Genomic DNA, 11,967 nt, shown 5'->3' on the forward strand with positions numbered 1-11,967 from the left:
GCTAATTTTGGTATTTTCATAGAGACAGGGTTTAACCATGTTGGCCACGCTGGAGTCGAACTCCTGACATCAGGTGATCCGTCGGCCTCAGTCTCTCAATATGCCGGGATTACAGGCGTGAGCCTCTGCGGCCAGCGAGTTCTCTTTTCTTTCTGAAGGGCAAGGCAAAGTGGAATGGATTCACCTAAAAGCGGACTGCATGCCCGGGAAAGCATCATGGTTAGACCCATGTGAGACAGGTTAGTTTTACTGCGTGTGTTCCACATGTGTTGTTGTCCATGTGTTGCTACCATAGTAATCCTGCTCAGCATGAGAGGAACCAAAGTTTCAGACATTTGGTGTATGTGCTTGGCTGGGGAGCCAAAGGTGAGCAGCCACCATCTGTGGGATTATGACTGAATGCCTCTAAGTCAGAATCCCGCCCAGAAGAGAGGATGCAGCAGCGCCGGCAAGCCTCGGTTGGCCTCAGATAGCTCTTCCCCCGCCTTTCCCACCGGCCGGACGCTCCGCCCCACTGCGCGCCGAGACCTGGCTCCGGTGCCGGGAGCCCCTCGTCCTAAAAAACGGGGTGCAGCTAGGAAGGCCTTTGCTCCCTGGCCCATCACATAACACGTTTATGGGGAATCTGATACTAAACTATTCGTAAACGCCCTGCTTCCGGGTCAGGGTTTCCTATGGAGCATGGCAGCTCCCTCACTGCAACCTATTGAAAGTCAGCCCTCCACCCAAGTGTCTCTAAACCAGTGTGCGGGAAACCCGGCTTTGTGGCGTGTCCTGTGTAATTCAGCCCTCGCCGTCTACCTTCCTTCTTCCCTCCTTTTGCCAGCGGGGACTAAGGTCCCGGGCCTGCTCATGCCCACCAGCCCCCGAGCCCCGGGACATGCAGCGGCTGTCTCTCGCGAGAGTTCATTGGAGCCCGCCGTGCATTTGGGAGGCGCCGGCCCCACCAGCGGGGTTCCCAAGATACAGCGCCGGGAGTTGCCGAGGTAGGGTTGGCGCCCCTGCTCGATGTTCCACCTCTCTGATTCAGCTTCTTTCCCCCACCCCGCTGGGAATCCTCCTCGGGTTGGGAACGGATTCTTCGAGCTTGGTGCGAATGGCTGAAGCGCGGGTGTCAGAGGTTGTGCCCCTGCAGTCCCTGTCCGAGTAGTGTTCGCGCGTGCCCGTGGGCGGCCGTTGGGGTCACAGTCCCTCTCCCCGCCCCAGGTGCGCTGGGATGAGAGTAGCCAGTCACCACCCTTGTGTCTTCACTGGTCTCCGCTGCCCGGGTCAGCCAGCGGACTGCGCGAGAATGGCTGGCAGATCTGCCGAGTTAGATGGCCTCAAAGCTGGGCCAGTTCTGTGTGATAAGGTTCCAACTGGTTCTGACCGCTTCCGTCCGCGAGCACCTCATTTGGCCTTTAGGGTGGACCCGATCGATTAGATGCTGGCATTTGGCTTCTCGATCAGCCCGCAAGTCGACCGCCTGTGGGAAGCAAGCAACATCCAGTTGACACGGCCGTCAGCTTCTCTGCCTGGAAGACCAGGGACCAGGGCCTAAGGCCCCAATCCTCAGGTCTCGGGTCGCCGTGTCCACCTGATGTCGGCGGCAAGCGTTGGACTTGACCGTCAACTTGGGATTTCTAAAGTAGACCATATAACTTTGGTCAGCAGCAGTACCGCCCACATTCACTTGGTGTCACTTATTCCTTGCGTTGTTTCTTCCTCTCCAATTGTTTCCACAGTACTTTCAGTTGCTCTTCGTTTTGTTTTTCTTTTACTTTTCTTGCTCCTCTTTCTACACACTGAAGTTGCTGTGGTTTTATATTTACCTTTTATTTATTTATATTTTTGAGGCAGGTTAGAGTGTAAGAATGCAATCTCGGCTCACTGCCGCCTAGACTTTCCAGGGCTCCCTCAGGTGATCTTCCTATCTCAGCCTTCCAAGTGGCTGAGACTACAGGATCACTTAATTCTGTGATGTTGAAGCTGAAGTGAGCCGTGTTCATGCCATTGCCCTCCAGTGTAAGTGTTTCATAAAGTAACAGAAACAGGTTAAAGAAAAAAATTTATTTGAAATTAACTACAATTAATTGTGATGTGTATGACCTTTTATATTTTTTCACTCCCACGAGTTTATTATTATTGTTGTTTGTTATTATTTCTTTGTATTATTGTCATTATTGTTATTGTTTTCATTATTTATCTAGTCATTTAGAGATGGAGCCTTGCTCTATCACCCAGACTGCAGTGCAGTGGCGCGACTTTGGGTCACTGTAGCTTCAAATTCCTGGGTTCAAGTTCGCAATATAGCGAAACACCCTGTATACTAAAATCTGTCAGTGACACCTTCAGGACCGTTGGTTGTGGCGGCTGCAATTTCGGAGGCTGAGGCGGGCAGTTCGCTAGAGCTCGGGAGTTCAGGACAGCCTGGGCAACAGACTGCAGAGCATTTGCTTGACCAAGGCCCACTGCAGCCTCCACCTCCCGAGCCCAAGCGATGCTCTCACCTCAGGCTCCAAAGGATCTGGGGATACAGGTGCCTGCCATCACGATGCCCGGATTTTTTTCTTGTCTTTTCTTTTTCAGTAGAGACGGGGTCTCACTGTGTTGCCAGGGCTGGTCTCAAACTCCTGGGCTCCAGCAATTCTTCCACCTCCGCCTCCCAAAATGCTGGGATTATAGGTGTGAACCACGATGCCCTGCCTTCTTTTTATTTCTTTCATTTTTTCTCTTTTTTTCTTTCTCTTTCTGTCTTTTATTTGTGTTCTGTCTCTTTTTCTTCCCCCCTTTTTTCTCTCATTTCTCATTCTTTTTTTTTTCTGTTTCTATGTTTTTCGGTTTTCTTTTTCATCTCTCTTCCCTTTACATCTCTGTCTGTCTATATTTTTTTCTTTATCTTCCTTATTCTCTCTCTCTTCTTCATTTCTTTCCATCCCACTGTCTGTCTGTCTTTGTGTGGATACTGGAACAGTCTCCTTATTCTGTATCTCCCTGTGTATCCTAAGCCTCTGTGACTTTCACTTTGGTGTTTTTCCTATTTGTCGCATAAAATGCACTCACTGTTCTTGTATTTCGGTGCTCTGTGAACGCTCGAAGGGCGGGGAAAAAGTGGACCACGAATTTGATTGGTTTCATGACAGACATGGGAGACCAAGGAACATACGATGATTACTTTGCTAAGTGCCCTGTTTATTCTTCCAACTGGACTCATAAAAGTACGGACGCAGTTGGTGGGTTGAGAGAGCTCTGTGTAGTCATGACTCTGCAATTATACCTGACAAGAGCGGTGATGATGAACGGGCGGTATGGAAACCTGCCCTTCTTTGGTATTAGTTGAGCACAGTGAGAAGAGATTCAGAATGGCCTGTATCTCAACCTGATGGTACTGTTTTTCGGCTCTGACCTTTAGGAACGCGTGAAGCCTTCCCGTGCATTCCCGCCACTTCCTTGCAGTTTTCTTTTGATACTTTTCGATTAACTAACGTATTTATTAATTTATTTGAGATGGAGTCTTGTTCTGTTCGTCAGGCCATGGCGCGGTATCGGGTCACTGCAACCTCCGCCTCCCAGGTTCCAGCGATTCTCTTGTCTTAGCCTATCGAGTAGCTGGGATAACAGGTGCGTGCCACCATAACTAGCTAACTTTTGCCTTTTTAGTAAAGACAGGGTTTCACCACGTTGCCCAGGCCGCTCTTGAACTGCAATTTCCAGGAATCCTGTGGCCACGGCCTCCCAAAGTGCTGGGAGGCCCCAGGTCATCAGACACGAGAAAGAATGTTGGTTGATATAGAAAGGCGTGACACACTGCTCCCTACCCAAATTGCTATTTTTAAAAATAAACCAGTAGGCTGGGTGCAGTGCGTCATTCCTGTCATCACAGCGGTTTTCTAGGTGGAGGTGGGAGGATTACGAGGTCAGGAGTTAAAGACCAGCCTGGCCAACATAGTCAAACCCTGTCTCTACGAAGAATACAAAAATTAGCCAGGTGTGGTGGCACGCACGTCAAGTCCCAGCTACTCGATATGCTGAGGAAGGAGAATCTGTTGAACCTCCCGGGAGGTGGAGGTTGCAGTCAGCCCAGATCATGCCATTGGACTCCAGCTTGGGTGACAGAGTCAGACTCCATCTAAAAAAAAGTAATTAAAAATAAATGAGTTTCCAAGAAAAAAATAGAGGCCCACAGTGACACAAACATACACCTCTCAGCTTTTGAGTCAGCAATGACACTACGAATTTGTAAACTCAGTTCATTTCTTGACTGGGGACCATGGATATTTGGGATGCTTCCTCTTGGAACATAATTCTGTCTGACACCATACTCAGCTAACATTTGCCTTTTTAGTAGAGTCAGAATTTTATTTTGTTACCCAGACTGCTCTTGAACTCATGACCTCCAGGTATCTGCCCGTCCAAACTTCCCAAAGTGCTGTGATGAAAGGAGTGAGCCACACGGATTTCAACCCTCACAATGGTGCACGCTGCCACTTTTCAAAGCTCTACCCTGGGCATTATTGGTATTTGCCCAAGATAGAAACTCTTTCTAAAATGTAACAATTTGCTCACATAATATTTCCACAAAAAATGCCTTGGCCCATGTTTGTTTTAGTGTTTTGTTTTGTTTGTATTGTTTACTTTACTTATCTTTATTCAGGTGAAGTAGATTTTACCAATTTTAGGAAAACGTGTATTTTCCCCAAAACATGTTAGCTGGTGTTTTCTTCTGTCATTAAGTAGCGATTTTCTGAATCTCTCAAGGTACAATGAGAGCCGATTGATATAAACTATACTTCTTAACATCTTCTTTTCTTTTTTTTTTTTTTTCTTTCAGGTGGAGTTTCGCTCTTATTGCCCAGGCTGGATTGCAGTGGCACGACATCAGCTCATCGCAACATCCGTCGCCTGGGTTCAAGGGATTTTCAATTCTTCAGCCTTTCGAGTAGCTGAAACCACAGGCACACACCGCACGCCTGGCTTTTTTTTTTTAATAGACACTGGGTATCTCCATATTCGTCAGGCTAGTCTAGAACCCCAAACCTGAGGCGAACCACCCAAGGTGCTGAGATTAAAGGCGTGAGCCCCGCGTCCGGCCGTAACATCTTATCCTCTAGAAATCCAGAGAGGGTAGGTCTGGAGTCCTTGAGACCAGCCTTCCTTGGATGAAGTCCAAAGCGATAGCTGAGGATTAGGGGGTGCGGTTGGGCTTGAAAGTCGGTCCCTTATTTTTGCTACCTAGGCCACGATATACCACGACCCCCGTAGCTTGCACACCCTTTGAGATCCCCCTTCTTGACCGCCTTGGAGGATGACCTCTAACTTTAATTTTTGTTTTTCTTCCTTTGTTGGGTTTCAGGAGGGGGTGCAGGAAAGAGGGTGTGTGTGGGGAGGGGGTGTGGTGGGGATGGAGGGGAGCGTCCTAAGGTTCGATTTAGTGTCATGCCTCTTTCATCACCACCACCGAAGATGAAAGCAACAATCAGCTGAATACTGCGTGTCCTCACCCATAAGTGGGAACTAAATAATGAGAATGCGTGGGAAGAACTAGGGGGATGAGAGACGCAGGAGCCTACTTGAGGGAGGAGGTGTGGAAGGAGAGACAGCTTCAGGAAAAAGCAAAGCAAACAAAACACAAAAACTGTCGGGTTTTTGTGAGTACCCGGGTGACATAGTTTCCGGCGCTGAGTATCCGGGAGACGAAATCATCTGCACACTGAACCCCCCAGTCAGAAGTTCACCTATGTAACAAACTTGCACATGTATGCTTCAACAAGAAATAAAAGTGAGGGGAGAAAGAGAGAGAGAGAAAGAGAGAGAGAGAAGTAAATCGAAACATCACCTCCTTCACCTGAGTCAGGGGGTTTCGGGTCTTTTGGGGGAAGGTTCTGAAACAATGCAGTATTTTGGTCTGTACTTTTTTGTGTCTTCGCATTTCTTCTCTTTTTATGACAGAGTCTCACTCAGCCACCCAGGCTGGAATGCAGTGGTGCACGCTCGGATCACTGCAACAACCATCTCTCTGGTTGAAGCGATCTCCAGTCGCAGCCTGCTGAGTGACTGGGATTACAGGCGCTCGGCATAAGGCCGCGCTAATTTTCGTATCTTAGTAGAGACGGGATATCGCGATGTTTCTGACTCTGGACTTGAAGACAAAAGGAAAATAAAACTGACATGAAAGAAAATACTTAAAAAGTGAGTTTCCGGGAAAAAAGAAAAAAAAAAAAAAAAAAAAGAGAACCCCCCCCCCCCACAGTGACGTACACAGACCCCTCTCGCCTTTCGAGGCACCAGACACGTTAGGAACGATGCGTACTTTCTTTTTTTAACGGAATTTTATTTTATGAGCGGGATTTGTTTTTCGAGACGGAGGTTCGGAGTCCCGCCCTCCCTCCGTCCCGGTCCCTGGTTGCCCAGACGACCTCAGGAGACAGACCCTGGCTGGGCCAGACGGTCCTTCTCCTTGGTCCTTCTCCTTGGTTTCCTTGTGTTTCTTCGTGTCTTTAACCCGCGTGGACCCTTCTGCTCGGGTTTTACAGATGGCGGCTCCCCTTTAGGCCTTGTCGTTGGTGGGGACTTTCCTGATTCTCCCCGGATGTAGTGAAAGCGGGTAGATTTGCCTCGCTTTGCCTCGCCTTGCCTTGCCTTGCCTTTTCTTTCTTTCTTTTTCTTCCTTCTCTCTTTCTTTCTTTCTTTCTTTCTTTTTTTTTTTTTTTTTTTTTAGACAGAGTTTCACGCTTGTTGCCCGGGCCAGAGGGCCATGGCGCGATCTCGGCTCACCGCAACCTCCGCCTCCTAGGTTCAAGCGATTCTCCTGCCTCAGCCTCCCTAGTAGGTGGGATTAGAGGCGTGTGCCACCGTGCCCGGCTGATTTTGTATTTTTTGTAGAGACGGGGTTTCCCCACGTTGGTCAGGCTGGTCTCCATCTCCCAACCTCAGGTGATCCGCCTGCCTTGGCCTCCCAAAGTGCTGGGATGACAGGCGTGAGCCACCGTGCCCGGCCTCTCTCTCTCTCTCTCTCTCTGTCTGTCTGTCTGTCTCTCTTTCTTTCTTTCTTTGTTTCTTTCTTTCTTCCTTCTTTCCTTTCTTTCTTCCTTCTTTCTTTCTTCCTTCTTTCCTTTCTTCCTTCTTTCTTTCTTTCTCTTTCTTCTTTTGCTCTTTTTTTCTTTTCCTTTCTCTCTCTTTCTTTCTCGCTCTTTCTTTCTCTCTCTTTCTGTTTCTCTCTCTCTCTCTCTCTCTCTCTCTCTCTCTCTCTCTCTTTCTCTTCCGTCTCTTTGAGACAGAGTTTCACTCTTAAGTGTCCCAGGCTGGAGTGCGATGGCGCGATCTTGGCTCACCGCACCCTCCACCTCCCGGGTTCAAGCGATTCTCCTGCCTCGGCCTCCTGAGTAGCTGGGATGACAGGGATGCACCTCCACGCCCGGCCGATTTTCGTATCTTTAGTAGAGACGGGGTTTCACCACGTTGTCCGGGCTGGTCTCTGACTCCCGACCTCAGGTGATGCGCCCGCCTCGGCCTCTCGAAGTGCTGGGATGACAGGCGTGAGCCACCGCGCCCTGCCTGTGGACTCGGTTCGTCGTATGTTTTATTTGTTTCGTTTCTATGTACTCACTTTTATTTAGAAGTGTAAGTGTTTTCATACGTTTGTATATAACTATAGATGTTTACGTGGACGTACGGATAAGTACATTTATACGCGACAGATGTATTTATTGTATAGAAGTACACTTATGCAAAGCACGTGTGTAGAGATACGCTTCTATAAATTTATGAAATATAAATATACGTTGCTACGTGAAGAAACGATGGTAGATGAATACGTCTATGCTTATGTGTGAAGAGTGTTGTATTTGTATTTATAGATAAACGGGCATATTTATCCGTTTTCTTTCTTTCTCTCCTTGATGTGATTCTTCCTTCCTTTCTCTCCTTGATGTGTTTCTTCCTTCCTTTCTTCCTCTCTTTCCTCCTTTACGTGTTTCTTCCTCTCTTCCTTTCCTTCTCTCTCTCTTTCTGTTCTTTTTTCCTTCGTGTCTTATTTCTCTTTCGTTCCCTGTCTTTCCTTCATTTTTCTTTCCTCTCTGTTTCTTTTCCCCTCTTTCCTTCGTTTCTTTCCTCCTTCTTTCTCTCCTTTTCGTGTTTCTTTCCTCTCCACCTGTCTTTGAAAAAATGGAACGTTTAAGAAGTTTTCTTTCCGTATCTCTGTTTTTTAGATGGTCTCTCTTTTCTCCACTTTCTTCCTCCCTCCCTCCCTCCCTCCCTCTCTCCCTCCCTCCCTCCCTCCCTGCTCCCTTCCCTCCCTCCTTCCCTTTCACCATCTGTCTCTTTTCTCCATTCTCTCCCTCCCTCCGTCTTTCTCTCCCTCTGTCTGTCTCTCTCTGTGTGGATTCTGGAAGAGCCTAGGCGTTCTGCCTCTCCCTGTGTCCGCAGCGACCCGCGACCGAGTCCTTCCTTGTGGGTTCTTTCTCCCTCCCTCCCTCCCTCCCTCCGAGATGCATCTCCAAACACCCAGACGCCGTGGGTTGTCTTCTGACTCTGTCGCGGTCGATGCGGGGACACGTTTTGGGGAGGCGTTTCTGTGGGGTTGGGGGAGAGGGGCTGCGTTTTCGGCCTCGGGAAGGGCTTCTCGACCCACGGTTTCGCTTTGGCGGTCCACGGGCCGCCCTGCCAGCCGTCCGGATCGGTCTCGCTGACGTTCGCGACGGTCGTCGGGCTCCATCTGGCGGCCGCTGTTAGATCGTGCTCTTGGCTTCCGGAGCTGCGGTGGCAGCTGCCGAGGGAGGGGACCGTCCCCGCTGTGAGCCAGGCAGAGCTCCGGAAAGCCCGCGGTCGTCAGCCCGGCTGGCCCGGTGGCGCCAGGGCTGTGGCGCGTCGCTTGTGAGTCAGAGCTCTGGCGTGCAGGTTTATGTGGGGGAGAGGCTGTCGCTGCGCTTCTGGGCCCGAGCCGGGCCGTGGGGCCGCCCGGGCCGGTCGACCAGCGCGCCGCAGCTCCCGAGGCCCGAGCCGCGACCCGCGGGGACCCACCGCGCGTGGCGCGGGAGGCCGGGGACGCCCTTCCCGGCTCGGTCGCGGGCCCGCGCGCGTCCTGGCCGTCTGAGGCGGCGGCCGAATGTGTTTCCGGGTCCCCGTGGGGAGCCGGGGACCGTCCTGCCCCCGTCCCCCGGGTGCCGGGGAGCGGTCCCCGGGCCGGGCCGCGGTCCCTCCGCCGTGATCCTTTTTGGCGAGTCCCCGTGCGGAGTCGGAGAGCGCTCCCCGAGCCCTCGTGCGGCCCGGGAGGTCACACCTGGCCGGCCTTCGGTCCCTCGTGTGTCCCGATCGCACGGGGGGCCGGCCGAAACTGCTTCCGGGCCTCGCTCTGGAGACACGGGCCGGCCCGTGCGTGTGGCACGGGCGGCCGGGAGGGCCTCCCTGGCCCGGCGCCGCTCCCGCGTGTGTCCTGGGGTCGACCAGGGGGCCCCGGGTGCTCCGTGTCTGGCTGCGATGGTGGCGATTTTGGGGACAGATGTCCGTGTCGTGGGTGTCCTGGGCCGGCGGCGTGGTCGGCGATCGGGCCTCCTGCCCCCGGGGGAGATATATCTTTCGCTCCGAGTCGGCATTTTGGGCCACCGGGTTATTGCTGACACGCTCTCCTCTGGCGACCTGTGTCGCTGGAGAGGTTGGGCCTCCGGATGCGTGCGGGACTCTGGCCCACCGCTGACCCGGCTAGCCGGCCCTGCTCCCGCTCGAGCCGCCTGCTGCTGGGGCCCGCGGGCCTGCTGCTCTCTCGCGCGTCCGAGCGTCCCGACTCCCGGTGCCGGCCCGGGTCCGGGTCTCTGACCCACCCGGGGGCGGCGGGGAAGGCGGCGAGGGCTACCCTGCCCCCGTGCGCTCTCCGCCGCGGGCACCCGGGGCGGCCGTGACAACCCCACCCCCGTCGGCCCTGTGCCGTGCGTGTCAGGCGTCCTCGTCTCCGCTGGGTTGTCCGCCGCCCCTTCCCCGGAGCGGGGGACGGCCGGGGCCGATCGGCTCGCTCGCCGGCCGGCTGGCCGACCCCCCGCTCCCGGGGGCTCTTCCGTGATCGATGTGGTGACGTCACGCTCTCCCGGGCCGGATCCGAGCCGCGACGGGCGAGGGGCGGACATTCGTGGCGAATGGGACCGTTCTTCTCGCCCCGCCCGCGGGGGCCCCTTGCCTCTCCTCCGTCCGCCTGCCGGTGGTGCGTTGGGAAGGCGTGGGGTGCGGAACCCGGCCTGACCTGGCTGTCCCGTCCCCGCTCTCCGCTTCGCGGGGTGGGTCGGCGGGGTCCTCTGACGCGGCGGGCACCCCTCGCTCTCGCCTCCCGCGGTCGTCGACTTGCGGGCGGGCCCCCTCCGCGGCGGTGGGGGTGCCGTCCCGCCGGCCCGTCGTGCTGCCCTCTCGGGGGTTTCGCGCGAGCGTTGGCTCCGCCCGGGCCTTTGCGGTGCTCCTGGAGCGCCCCGGGTTGTCCCTCAGGTGCCCGAGGCCGAGCGGTGGTGTGTCCCTCCCACCCCCGGCGTCCCCTCCTCCGGTGTCCGCGCGTGGGTCCCGAGGGGAGCCCGTCGGCGTGGGGTTCGAGGCGGTCGAGTGAGATGAGATGCGCGCCCCTCCCGCGCGGGGAAGGGCGCCGCCGGGTCCGGCGAGCGCACGTCCCGTGCTCCCCTCTGGCGGGTGCGCGAGGGCCGTGTGAGCGATCGCGGCGGGCGCGGGCCGGTGACGCGTGCGCCGGCCGGCCGCCGAGGGGCTGCCGTTCTGCCTCCGACCGGTCGCGTGCGTGGCTTTGCCTCGGAAGCGACGCAGGAGGCGGGTGGACGGGGGGGGGCCTTGTGAGCCTGCCGGGCCCCCCGCCCTGACCGCGAACGCTCGAGGTCGCCGCAGGCGCGCTTCTCCTCGTACCGCAGGCCCCCTCCCTTCCCCGGGCGTCCCCGAGCGCCTCTGCGGGCCCGACGAGGGGCGACTGGCGGGTGGGGAGTGTGACCCACCCTCGGTGAGAAAGCCTTCTCTAGCGATCTGAGAGAGGTGTGCCTTGGGGGTGCCGGATCTCCCGGCCTGCCGCCTCTGTCTCCTTCTGCCTTATGGTAGCGCTGTCGTAGCGACTCGCGCGCAGAGGACCCTCCTCCGCTTCCCCCTCGACGGGTTGAGGGTGGGGAGAGCGAGGGTTCCGCCGGCCACCGCGGTGGTGGCCGAGCGCGGCTCGTCGCCTGCTGTGTGGCCCGCGCCTCCCCCTTCCGAGTCGGGGGAGGATCCCGCCGGGCCGGGCCCGGCGTCCCAGCGGGTTGGGACGCGGCCGCCGCGAGCGGTGGGTGTGCGCGGCCTTCCGTCCGGCGCGTGACCCCCACCTCGGCCGCGAGTCGGCTCTCCGCCCGCTCCCGTGCCGAGTCGCGAGCGGTGCCGACGACCGCGTGCGCGTGGGCGCGGGGTTGGGCCGCCTGGCCCCGGGAAAGCGTCCCACGCTGGGGACGCGCCGGTCTCCCGGAGCGGGACCGGGTCGGAGGTTGGACGAGAATGACGAGCGATGCGGCCCTGGCGCCGGGTTGGTGGCTGTGGTCGCTTCGGGGCCCCCGGTGGCGGGACCCGGGGCTCGTGAGGTGGGTCTCGGTGGGTGCCGAGGGCCGTCCGGCGTCCCAGGCGGGGCGCCGCGGGACCGCCCTCGTGTCGGTGGCGGTGGGATCCCGCGGCCGTGTTTTCCTGGTGGCCCGGCCGTGCCCGAGGTTTCTCCCGCCGAGCCGCCGCTCTGCGGGCTCCCGGGTGCCCTCGCCCTCGCGTTCCCCGGCCCTTGGCTCCCTGTGCCCCCCTTCCCCGCCCGCCGCCCGCCGATCCTCTCCCCTCCCCGAGCGGCTCGCCGGCTCGACGTCGGTGGTGGCCTCGTCTGGGACCGAACCCGGCACCGCCTCGGGGGGCGCCGCCGCCGGCCGCTGGTCGGCCCGGTGTCCCCGTCCCCCGGCGTGCGCCTTCGGGACCGGGTCGGCGGCCCCCCCGGCGTTGGGCCCCGGTGGGCTC

Source organism: Pongo pygmaeus, chromosome 14 (genome assembly GCF_028885625.2).
Source record: "Pongo pygmaeus isolate AG05252 chromosome 14, NHGRI_mPonPyg2-v2.0_pri, whole genome shotgun sequence".
Taxonomy (NCBI): Eukaryota; Metazoa; Chordata; class Mammalia; order Primates; family Hominidae; genus Pongo; species Pongo pygmaeus.